Source organism: Callorhinus ursinus, unplaced genomic scaffold (genome assembly GCF_003265705.2).
Source record: "Callorhinus ursinus isolate GAN/ISIS: 27379988/994484 unplaced genomic scaffold, GSC_fseal_2.0 scaffold26, whole genome shotgun sequence".
NCBI lineage: Eukaryota > Metazoa > Chordata > Mammalia > Carnivora > Otariidae > Callorhinus > Callorhinus ursinus.
In genome coordinates, this window is record NW_027397088.1 from 15,064,977 (window position 1) to 15,077,901 (window position 12,925).

At 46.2% G+C, this 12,925-nt stretch overlaps 1 long non-coding RNA gene across 1 annotated transcript; it reads right to left on the reverse strand.

Moving 5' to 3' along the window:
• Window positions 1-798: 798 nt before the first annotated feature.
• Window positions 799-12,130, reverse strand: LOC112838394 (uncharacterized). Its single transcript, XR_003211973.2, has 4 exons — window positions 12,054-12,130; window positions 11,439-11,553; window positions 1,443-1,559; window positions 799-1,170 (listed from the first exon to the last, which is right to left on the reverse strand). It is a non-coding gene; the product is annotated as an uncharacterized lncRNA (long non-coding RNA).
• Between the last annotated feature and the right edge of the window lie 795 nt (window positions 12,131-12,925).

Here is a 12,925-nt window from a genome sequence, read left to right on the forward strand (position 1 = left end):
TATTTATCAAGCATTCACTATGTGTGAAGCAGGTGTTCTAAAGTCTGGAAGATAGCAGGAGCACCTGTGTGGCTCATTCGTGGCATATCCAACTCTTAATACCCGCTCAGGTCTCAAGGTCATGAGATCAAGCTCCATGACATTGGGCTCCTTGCTCAGCGGGGAGCCTGCTTGTCCCTCTCCCTCTGCCCTCCCCCTCATGCACTCGCTCATGCACACACACTCTCTCTCTAAAATAAATAAGTAAATCTTTTAAATAAATAAATAAAATAAAGTCTGGAAGATAGCAATCGTTAGAATAGGAAAAGTTTCTGCCCTCTTGGATCTTATATTCTGTCCGGAAGGCAATTAACAAATAAATGTGTAAATATACAAACTGTCAGATGGTCACAGGTGCTTGGGAGAAAACCAGGCAGATCAATAAGGATAGGAACCACCCAGGGCTGGGGAATGTGGATCACGTAGGATGGTTAGGGAAGGGCTCACTGAAGAGGGGACATCTCAGAGATCTTAAGGAGGTAAAGGAGAAGCCATGCGGAATGGTAGGGAGAGATTTCCAGGCCAAGGCAGCAGAAAGGGGGGATACCCTGAGGCGGGAGAGGGGTTAGTGTGTTCACATAGCTGCAAGGGGCCAGAGGGCCTGGGAAAGCAGGAGCAAAGCCGAGCAAGGTGGTAGGAGCTGAGACAGGAGGGGTGGCAGGAAGCCAGCTCATGGGAGAACTTACAAGCCCCGTGAAGGACTTTGGCTTTGACTCAATGTATCAGTAGGGCCCGGTCGGGAGAAAGAGGCCACACCAGTTATTTCCACAGAGCTAATTTAATATAAAGAAATGTTAATTAGAAATAAAGTCATTAACCAGGTCACAGACAGGGTAAAAGAGAGCAAATGAAGGAAGCTGGCTCCACCCCTAAGGCTGGGGGAGTGAAGGATGAGTTATTAAAATTCAGAACTCAGACGAGGGTCTCACAGGGTAACAGCCCAGACCCCTGAAGAGGGGACAATGGCAGCTGGTTCCGGCATCCCAGAGGAAGGCCAGTGAGATTGGCTCTTGAGCGTGGGTTCAAGTTGCCAAGTGGATTTAACTGTGTCTACAGGAAGGAGCTGCCGCTGCCAGGCTGAGGCAGCGGGGCCAGGGTGCCACTCAGCGGGTTGCAGCCTGACAGGAAACCCTGCAGAAAACAAAACAGGAAAAAGTGAACCCCCTCTGGCTCCTCCAGGGGCGCAGCCTCCCTCCAGCGCCCCCTACTGGCCGACCTCAACAGGGAGGCGGCGGACCCAGGAGAAAGGTGGTTTTCAGGGGGCCCAGCCCCAGCAGCTTAAAATCCAGCATGGAAGGAAGGATTTAGAGTCGAGTAGCAATAATTTAATAACCGACACCCTCTGAGCAAGACTGGAGGGCATCAGGGAATTTTGAGCAAGAGAGTAACATAGGCTGACTCACTCTGATGGCTTCTTTCAGACAAGATGGTGGGAGGGCCGGAGGGGCAGAGGTGGGAAGAAGCGGTTGGCTTCTGGGTACTGCTAGTCCCATGGGATTGGCCGATCCCTTGCCTGTGGGCTGTGAAGGAAAGTGAGGAGTCCAGGTGATTCCCACATTCCGGCCTAAATAACTGGAGCTCTGTGTGGGGAGAGTTCGGTTTGAGGCGCCCGGTAGAAGTCCAAGTGATGATGCCGTAGGCAGCTGGATACCCGAGTCTGGAGCTCAGGAAAGGGGTCTAAGTTAGGATGTAAATTTCAGGTTCCCTCACCACATTGATGGATTTTTATTGTTTTAAGATTTGTGTATTTAAGAGAGAAGAGAGTGGGGGGAGAGTGGCAGAGGGAGAGGGAGAAGCAGACGCCCCGCCGAGCAGGGAGCCTGATGCAGGGCTTGATCCCAGGACCCTGGGATTATGAGCGGAAGGCAGACGCTTAACCGACTGAGCCACCCAGGCACCCCCCACCCCATAGATGGATTTTGAAGCCACATGCTTGGATGAGATCGGTAGTGACATGTCAACATGGCTCACCACACACAATGGCTAGGAATAAGATTTGGAGTCAGAACGCCATAGACTTGAATCCAACTCTACCACCAGGGGATATTCCCAGGCAGCTCCTCACCACTCCACGCCTTGATTCCACATCTGTAAAATGGGGATAATAATCATCGATTATTATCGATGATTGCATCGGTCCCACGTGAGAAGTAAAGCCGGTGGAAGTAAGTAAAGCCCTTACCCCAGTGCCTGACATGCTTTCTTTTGAAGCTGGAGAATGGGGTAGCAGTCAAGTTTACCCCCCTCGGTGAGGAAACTAAGGACAAAGAAAGTCAAAAGGGGAACTTGAGTGCCTTCTGATGCATATGGGAACTGAGGTGGAAGAATCCTTCCTCTAACTTGTGAATAACTGGCCAGGGAATAAAAGGAGATGCCAGACAACCATCAGACAGAAACAAAGACAAAAGATTCACAAAAGGATTCTTAAAAGAAAAAATAGCAATCCTTTAAAATGCCGAAACTGAGCTGGCAGGGCAACACCAACATAGAAACAGAATCCTTGCCGCGGGATGAACTCTGGTGACATCAGCGGGGGCCTGTCGTGAGCTGGGTGAGCCGGCGATGAGTCAGGATGAGCACGCTGCCTCTCCACGATGCTCAGCCCCCACACACCAGTCACCACTCACTCCAAGTCCGCCTGGGAACGGAGCCCCATCCTCCCATCAACTGTTCACCTCTCATTGAGCGCCTTCACATGAGGCAAGTCTTTTCTTTCCAAGAGCTCAAAGGCAGGGTTATGTAAGGTTGTAGCGTTGTCCTCGCCCAAGAGCTGAGACCAGCTGCCTGCACGGGGCACTCCCTGCCTAGGCAGTAGGTCAGTTCAGGAAACCAAACCGCAGATCACAAGGCTTGCAAAATCCAGCAGTGGAGTATAAGGAGCTGACTCTCCTCACAGGCTGCTCTCCCCGAGTGTAGAAAGAACCCTGCGTGCTGGACCCCACTGTGTGACATCAGAGCTCCCCCTCCCCAGGCCGGTGGGAAGGACCTTTGTCGCAAAGCATCTGTCTCCATGCCCCCCACCCCAGATTGGTATCAAAAGCTCGTCATATTGCTCTGCTTTTCAGCAGCCTTTTCCCACACATGTCCCCAACAATTTGACAATGTAAAACGTTCTCCTGTCCAGGGATTATATTCCAAACAGCTGTTCCTGGATGCTAGGAAGGATCCGTCGGAAACCGGGACTCTTGACCTCAGCTGCAATTCTTCAGGGGAACCTTTAAAAAGTTCTGGTGCCTACGCTCCACTCGGGCCAATCGTTATGAGCTGCACTGAATCATCCCTAAAATTCTAACTCCCAGTACTTCAGACTGTGACTGCATTTGCGTTGGGGTCTTTCAAGAGGTAATTAAGGGAAAATGAGGTCATTAGGGTGGGACCGAATCCAATATGACTGGTGTCCTTATGAGAAGAGGAGATCAGGACACAGACAAGTCCAGAAGGGAGATCATAGGAGGACACAGGAAGCAGCCTGCCATCCACAAACCAAGAAGAGAGGCTTCAGAAGAAACCCAACCGCCCACACCTCGATCTCTGGCTTCTAGCCTGCAGATCTGTGAGACATACCAGCCTTGTGTGAGCACCCCCAGTCTGTGGTACTTTTGTTATGGCCGCCTTAGGAAACTAATATACCAATTGAATCCGAATCTCTGGGAATGAGACCTAGGCATCAGTATTGACTAAAGTTTGCCCAGTGTTTTGACTACAGCTGTGTTTTAGAAGTCACTCATCTAGATTACAAATGCTCTTCCATCTGCTAAAGTCAGGGCTGACTCTGAAGATGGCTTCTCTAAGAATCCGTGATGCATGATACTTGGTGTAAGTTCCTTCCTTCCTTCCTTCCTTCCTTCCTTCCTTCCTTCCTTCCTTCCTTCCTTCCTTCCTTCCTTCCTTCCCTCCCTTCTTCCTTCCTTCCTTCCATCCTTCCTTCCTGCCTTCCTTCCTTCCTTCCTTCCTTCCTTCCTTCCTTCCTTCCCTCCCTTCTTCCTTCCTTCCTTCCTTCCTTCCTTCCTTCCTTCCCTCCCTTCTTCCTTCCTTCCTTCCTTCTCTCCTTCCTTCCTTCCTTGACAACAATAAACAGGACAGGCCATGGCCCTGACCACAGCCTCAAGCTCACCAGAAATGAAGTTAAGTCCCATCTAACAGCCTTCTATTAAAATCTGAACCACTGAGCAGCCCCAAAGAAAACCTCTAATAAAGCCAAGGACCTAGAAAAGGGCTCGAATCTGATGAAAGGCACCAAGGGAGAGAGAGAGAGAGAGACCCAGCTGTAAAAGCTAGCCAGGAACACCGAGGCAAGAGCATGCCCCTGTCGCACAGAGTATCTTTTTTTTTTTTTTTTTTAAACTTGTGCCTTATTCAGCTTTCAAAGCGGCCAGTTATCCTCAGCAGCATCTTCCTAGGAATGGCCAAAGGACCACTACAAGTGCAGAAGGAAATGGAACTGCAGCAAGAGACCCATGAAATCCTCAGGAATGGCCAGGCCTCCTTTTTCCGCGAACGGTTGGTTCGAAAGAAGCCACCAGTGGTGACCTGGTCCCTGCCGGTCTTTAAATAATGACAGCAAGGAGGACTCGCGAGCTTGCAAGCCTCGTCTCCTTCCCCGGGCCTCTGTTTCCCCACCTGGGCCACCGACACGGAAAGTGTGGACATCTGGGCACCACTCGGGTGCGGGTGAACTGTTGCGGGTTTAATCGCCCTCCCTGGCAGCCTCTGAACCTCTCTCCACATACGTTTCCCTTTGCCATCCCCTCCCCCTCTTTTTTTTTTTTTTTTTTTATTCATCCCTGAAAGCTTCTATTATCAGTCACTGCATGGGGTAAATTTTCAAATCAGCAGTCAGAGTTTTTAAGCTGCATGACTCCTATTACAGCCAAAGGAGGCAGGTGACCAACACCGATGTGGTCTCAGAAATCCGCTCAGCCGCGCACTTCCTCGTCCTCATTCACTGGTCTTCATGGGGTGGATCCAGGTGGGGTTCTAACAAAGCCTTCTCGGATGATGGGTCTGCGTTTCCCAGAGGGTCCAGGGGAAGGGGGAAGCAGAGACACTGAGCCAGAAGAGAGAAAGGAGGGAGAGCGGGCTTGCGAAGTGGTTTTTCGTAGGCATTTGGTCACATTTACCAGATCGGGCTCTGCTAGGAAGGGACAGGTGTTTCGATGGGGTGTCTGAGGCTCTCTCCACCATCCCAGCTTCCCTTTCTCAATCATGCAAGTGTCCCTAAACAATGCCTTCCACCCAGTGGCCGGGCCATCCCTATACAAAAGGCCCCGACCCACATGCCTGCAGCTCTGGGACCCTCTTGGCAATACCTGTCTGTGCTCTGTGGTGGCACCATCTTTGCCCCTCTCCTCTGGCCTCCTGGCTTTTCTTCCCACTCGGCCATTTGGACCAAACATTCATGTGCACTGTGCCTCTGGTGTCTGACCCCATCTTTATAACCCAGACACTGCCTTTGATATGACATCTATAAATGAAGTAAGACCTCTCCGTCCCTCAGAGATACGGGCCACCTCTAAGCCCCCCAGTCCAGCCTACTGAACGTCCAAAGTCTTTCCTGCAATTTCAGCCTCTGCTTCTGGTCCGCACACCTTCACAGACTGTTTCCGAGCTGCATCCTACCGGGGCTCCCCGGCTTGTGTCCAACACCACTCCTACAAAAATCATTAATAAGGACTAGAGGCCGGGGAGCAAGAGGAAAGATTTGCCTCGGGCATATATTAAGAATCCATGATATGTATTCTCAAGTTCCTCGTGGCAACCCCACAATCTTGGGAGAAGAGGGGGACCCCCTTTTCCTGTCTTCCTCAGACCCAGCACCCAGCCTCTGTGCCTCTCTAGAATTTGGCCCAGAAAGTCTAATCTTCCTCTCTCTGTTATGTAAAGGAGTTCAGCAAACACAAGGGCCCAGCACAAAGGTCTCCTCTTTCCAAAGGCCCACAGCCTTCCTCTGAGGAATGGGCTCACCTCTGGGAACTCCTCATTCAAAGGTCACCAGCGTCTAGCAGGGTCCTGCCTCCACCCCTCCTCTGATGTGACGAGCAGTACCAGAGCCAAATGAGAACTGCCCAGTGGCCTCTGACGAGACAGGGCAGGAAAACTGCCACGAGGGAACCTCCACACTGTGTAGCCCAGAAAGCACATGGAAGCAAAAATCGTGAGGTGCAAAACAAGAGGCAGGAAGGGTCGAAGTAGGTAGTGGCAGGTGAAGCAGGGAAGGAGAGGCACTGCCCCACTTGTCTAGTCAAGGCCCTTTAGAATGAAAGGAGGCGTCATTTTCCCCACCTGGCCTCAGTTACAGGCTGCAGAGGCGGTGTCCCCCGCTTGCTTGCTTCCTTGCGTGTGCATGCAATGAATCCCCGTTGGCTCAGGGACTGGGAGGCCTTCTCTGCTCCTTACACCTTAAAACAGCAGCTTTGCAACCTCTGTTCCATGCAAATGCTGCGTGTTGCTCTCAGAGCACCACTAGGCCCCCCATCCTTTGCCCTGTGGGTCAGGGGTCTTACTTGGATTCACAACTTCATGTTCATAGCTGCTAGCACAGAGCCGATGCTCAAGAGGGATTTCCTTCCAGCTCAGCCTTCTACGTGAAAGCCTGTGACCTTAGCCTGATTTAATACCTCCTCATGTCATCACGCAAAAATAAATATTATATAAAAATAGAGGCCCACGTGTAAGACCTTCAACTTTCTTCCTCCAGGTTGACAAACAAACTGCAAGAGAGAGTTTGAAATGGAATAACAGCTACCTGGGCCTGTGGAAAGAAAGCTGAGAAAGATCTTGAGGTCAAACCAAAAGCCATGATTTCTTCCCCCCTCCCGACACCTGGGCCGCCTCAGTGTCCTCAAATGGCACAGTCGCAGGACTATCAGGTTCTCTTGCGTTCAGATAAACTGTGGAAGGGTCAAGCTTGAAAGTCCTCAAGTTAAGTTCAAGGGGCCCAGTTCTACTTCTACTGTAGTGATTCTCCACAAAAAAAAATCTACGGAGGGGTTGATTCTGTAAGACTCAGAAAGCCAGAGGGCAAATCAATTGAACGTTATGGCGTGAGGAGAAGAATCTGCTAGGGTGACCCTTTCTGCTGAATGTGGCTGATGCCAGAGGGGGAAAAAAAAATGCCAGCCTTTTGCCTCCTGTCAGAAATGGCTATGTGCACCAAAAGGGCAGATTTTACCCATTTTCTCTGAAGGAGGCCTTTCTTCTCTGTTTTCATGCTGAAAATTTCTGATTCCATCAATAACCAATGTCTGAATATAGCTTATGTGGGTTCCCTTTATGTGGCATTTATAAACAAAATAATAATCTCACTGGAATATCCACCTCCGAAACTCCGATTATTACAGTGGGATTAAAGTCTATAGACCCCATACGCTACCACTATCCTTTCTCCCTCCTCACCAGTAACTGGAGTGGTCTAGTGGGTCTCTCTCCAATGGAAACCAACCGCGTCCTCTGAAGGCGTGAGCAGTGGAGGCACGACCTGTCACAGCAAACCTCTATGTTTCTTCTGACCCAGCTCATAACCCAGATGATGTTTGCGCCAACATGGCCCCATGTGCATGCTCAAGGGCCAGATGTGTCCCCGCCATTTTCCTCCCACTCGAGAAACTATATCAGAATGCAAGAACCTAAAAACAGCACCCTTATGGGGCCTCTCTCTGGCACGCATTATAATTTATCAACAAAGCAAATTATTCAAAACTTTGATATTTCAACTCTTCTTAATTAACACATTCCTTCTCGCATGCAGTGTGGACACCATGAGTGAGAACACTGACTTCTCAGACACCCTAAGATGCCTACTGCTGGAATTGTTGATGTCAGACCACCAAGCATAAAGAATAACTGCTACTGTTAACTGACTCATGGAAGATTCCAGCACTTGAATGGGAATCAAGGCACCTCTCTCTTTCTTGAAACACGCTCACCCAAATTCCATACTCTCCAATGACAATAACAATTGTGTAATACCCAACAAAGGCTCCGTTACCCTCTAAACAAAAGAAACGATAAAACATGACAACTTTATCATCATTACGGACCATTACTATTTTTTGTTGCTTTATATACTTCCAAATTCCCTAAAAATGAACATCCACCATTTTTTAATAGGATATTGTTCAAAATGTTATGTAAAAAAATGTATTTTCAACACCAGGAGTGTGATTTGAGGAGATTCTCCAGGGCACAGGCTCATCCCCATATTGATTTAAGAAATTCCTAGAGCCATGAGAAGAGGGGGGCATTTTTTAAAAAACCTCCAAAGGGAGGGCCAATGGAAGGTAGAGGCTATTGCATTTTTACTAAAAGATTTCTTGACTGTGCCTCCCAGTGTGATAGATACTATAACAACACTCCTACCTTCTCAACAAACAATTAAAAGACAACACTTTCCAAGTGTCTATGAGATAGGACCTCTAGGATCTATTATATCAAATGCACGTTTTATAAGTCACCTGTCAGCTAAGCTTCTATGAGTGACAGACATTGGTCTCTGGAAGAAGTATGTCACAGAATTGGAAACGAAAGAGAATCAAAGGTGCATACACCGCTAGCCAACACCAAATTTTCTTTGGTCACTGAGAATATAAGGGCTTGGGCTATTTCTTTCCAACCATCTGGGCAGTCGAACCGAGATCAGGGGTTACGACACTGAAAATCCAGAGAATTTAGAATTAATTAAGAAGAGTTGTACAGAGGACCACTGAACAGCTTTTGCGTCTGGCTCACCATTTCTGTATTGGGAAGGTGTGAACTTTGAGCCGGAGTGGTGGTCAGGATAGAGGGGCGGCGTACCAGGAAAGTGGAGGGACAGTTACAAGGGGAGTGGGTAGTCACTGCAGGAAGAAGAACAAAAATCAAGAGAAAGAAAAATAAAAGGGAGGAGGCTAGAGGTAAAACAGAAGCCAAGGAGGACTAACATTCCTCCCTGCCCATGTGGGGGATATGATGAAGGTTTGCTCTTCAAGCTCATCAGGAGCATAAGCAATAATTCACGAAAGCCAAAGGACAAGGGAGACCCCCGAGGTGACCTAGACTTTGCAATGAAAACACACCAGGGAAGCAGAGAGTGCAGACATTGGTGCCACAAAGCTGGGGGAAGCCTTCCACACTGCTTCCCAGTCTTCGTCCTGTCAGATGACAAATGTCTCTTTCATGTAAGGATCAAACGGTGTCGGAGGCAGGAACATAAGTGAAAACTCCAGTGACATTGATTTTGCATGTTAGTGGGGCTGCTTCTAAAGAGGAACTCCCATGGCAGCCGGAGAGTTTCTTCACCTGGGGACCACGATCCTGCAGCTCCCTTAGCCACAAATTGGCCAACGGGACCAAATTCATCCAGCCCCTCGGACAGCCTCACGTTGACACTTCAGTTACCTGATAACTGCCGCCATGTTTTTCAAGCTGAGCAGGAAAACTCCAGAAGACCTTAACCTTTTCTCCCTCTTCAGCTCCTGCTAACCTTCTACCTCCTTCTGCTGTTTCCTGGCTAAGTCTCCAGGGTGAGGTTGTTATTAGCACACGGAGGGAATACCAACAAAGAGTCCCAGACCTGAATTCAAATCCTGCCCCTGCTGTTTGCCAGGGGCGTGACCTCGGCCAGGTTGCCTAGATTCTGTCAACTTCAGTCTCCTAGCCTGTAAAATGGCAGTTGCTGCAGAAAATCAAATAAGACCGTGACCGTTTGGAACACTTAGATGCTGTGATGGTTGTTGTGATGCCAATGGTGGTAAGCAAAGTAAGGATTCAGCGCCTTCTCAAAACTAACATGAAACGTAACTTTCTTCTGGTGAAAATGCACTTGAAAACCTCTTGAGCACATTACAAGTAGCCAATCTATCTTTAGTTTCATGCAAAAATATTCTGCTCCAATTATACCGAAAGCTTCTTGACAAAAAATTAATGTTTAATTTGATAACATCATCCTTCCAATGTAGGAAAAAAAAAATCCCACAAATTTTGTGTATCTGAGAAATAATTCTAAGTGATTAATATGATAATAATTGTTAGTTAATAATGAAGAGAAATATGCTATGGTCAATACTCCATGTTTGCTTACAAAGGTTTTTTGGGTTTTTTGTTTTTTGTTTTTTCAGTCTAAAGATGGCAACAGAGAATATTGTAGATGTCTCTCTGGGCTCCACTCTATAAAGATTTCTACTAAAGCAACTGGAGTCCCTTTAGGGCATTGGTTTGTGTGTCTGTCACTGGAATGTGAGCTCCCGTGGCTAATGTCTCAGCCATTGTTGTATACCTGGTGCTGCTACATAGTAGGCTAGGATGGATGAGTGGATGGTTAGTCCACCTACACTGGCAGGAATAGATAAAATCTGAAAAGGAAAGCTATTTTATAAGTTCATATTATACTTGTATCAGTTAAGATCAAGCTCAGCTGCTTCCATCCATACCCTAACAAAAAGGGCTTAATGAAAACTGATGTGTACTTCTTTTTCACACCAAAGTCTAGAGGTAGTCTGTCCACAGCCCCAAGGCGCCAGGGACTCATGTGCCTCGAGTCTCATTGCTCAAGGCTATTGCTGTGTATGGCTTTCATTCCTGGGTTTACATCTTGGTCCAAGACGTCTCTGAAGCTCCAGTTATTATAAGCACAGTCCAGGTGGAAGAAAGGTATGCATGGGCATTTGGGGAGCAAAATGGGTGGACTGTGTCAAAGAATGTTATTTTCCTCTCAATATCTATTTCTTCCCTTTTTAATAACAGAACCTCAATTTCTATCCCCTTTTATTGCCATCCATAATAAATGCTATATTCCTCAGCCTGCCTTGCAGTGAAGTGTGAACATATGACTAGGTTTCAGATAATGAAATATAAGCAGAAATATTACATAGAATTTTGGGGAAGTTTCTCCTCTTTAAAAGGAACACAGATATGATGGCTGGAGCCCTAGCAACCATCTTGGATCATAAAAACCATAAAGACAAAAGCTGCATCCTAAGAATGACAGACGAATGAACTACAGGGAAACTTCGTATCTAAAAACCTCATAGAGGATCCAGACCAGTCCTGGACTGCCAACTCTGAACATCTTTTATGTGAGAGAGAAATTAACTTTTATCTTTTTTTTTATGCCACTCTTACATTTCTGGCCCCCTATAAAGCTGAATCTAGTCCTAAACAGTACAGGACTGAAGTATTAAATCTCTTTCCTCCCCCTTCCTATTTATCCATTACCAGTAGCATTATTCTCCACCAACAAGGCCATTACTGAATCTTTTTTCGCTATCTTAACCTTTCTCATAGGGAGTACCAAACAAAGGACACAAAGCTCATAACTTTTAGTTTTGCAAACTATGAAAATTTTATAACAAAAGGAAATGAAGCATGAACTATCAACAATTCCCCGTACAGCTATTTGAAATAAAAGAGTTAAGAGAATTCACCTCCAAAATCCCAGAAGCACTTCTGTCACCATTCAACATCTATGGCCACATTCTCACCTTGTACTTGATAAGGGAACATATCCTTAGGTAAACGGTTCCTCATTAACATACATACCTAAAAAGAAAGAAGTCAGCAGGAGAGAAATAGTTATTGTCCTCTATCAAAGAGGCAGATCATGAGCTCTTTGCCATTTGACCTAAAACTCAGCTGAACAAGATCACCCCATTTTCCTTCTTACAAATCCCTACAAAAAAGTTCAAGCCACGTACGTTATCAAAGCAACTTTATAAATAAGCTGGTGCCAACATATCCATGAATACTAAAAATATGTTCCTGGCCAACAGTTGTCTTCTCTAAGATTCTATTGGAGTTACGCCTCGTCTGATAACCTCAATTCTTATTTTATCTTATTTATATTTAAATGAGTTCAGTGGACCCACAAGTATAAGATAAAGTGTTTTATAAATTGATACCACGGAGAGATCAAGATTAATAAGTTTTATGAAGGTGGTGTGTGGGTAGCTTCTCTGAATCTTTCTGCAAGGTGGTATCTGGACTCCACTAATCACTACAGATCTTATGACAGAGAAGAAAGATGGGTAGACAAAGCTTACTTCAAAGACCTGGATTCTTGTCCCAATTCCCATTTCCAACAGGTAGTATAAATTTGGACAAGTGTCTTAATCTCTTCAGCCTCTTTTCTGTTAAATGAGAATAATAACAACTTTAAATAATATTGGTGAGGTTCAACACTATATGAAAACAGTTTATAATGGTAAAGAGTTGCATAAATGTATTATCTATATGTTTGTATGAAATAGTAGTGTTTAAGTTCTAAGTAGTAGAAACTAAACTGTGTACCTTAAGCATTTGTGTGTATATATGTATGTGCCTAATGTATACAGAACATTCCGGAAGAAAAGAACACAAACCATTAAATAAAACAGTTACCCTTGGGGATAGGGTATATTTTGTTTCCTTTAAACTTTTGGTGATAGCCGTATATTATAAAATTAAGAAAAAATGTGGACTATGACTGAAGTTCTTTTCATGATGAAATGGGAGGAGGCCAAAGCTAAGGGATTTGAAAGAAACAGGGTATTCTTCTAACAGTGATAACGAGTCCCCCAAATCTACAGTCTTGAAAGCCCTTCCCCTGGTGACCCACAAATTGTGTCCTCCAGATGGATACCAACAATTACGTGTCAAGATTTAGAAAACCAAAATACTTAACAATTGTTTGAAGAAGCCTCCGAATATTCAATATACGGGGGTTTCTGACATTAGGAGCCAGCACTAAACTTACACCACAGCACTTGTATTTCTAAGAAGCACCTTTTTATTCAAGGAACACCTTATCCCTACGATCCATCAGGCAAAAAGTGTACGGCTTCCACAATTATTTTGTTGTCCACCATTTCCCTTCCTCTTCTTCATTACCTGTTCTATAAATATTCCAACACTCACACCTAAAACCCCAAAGAAG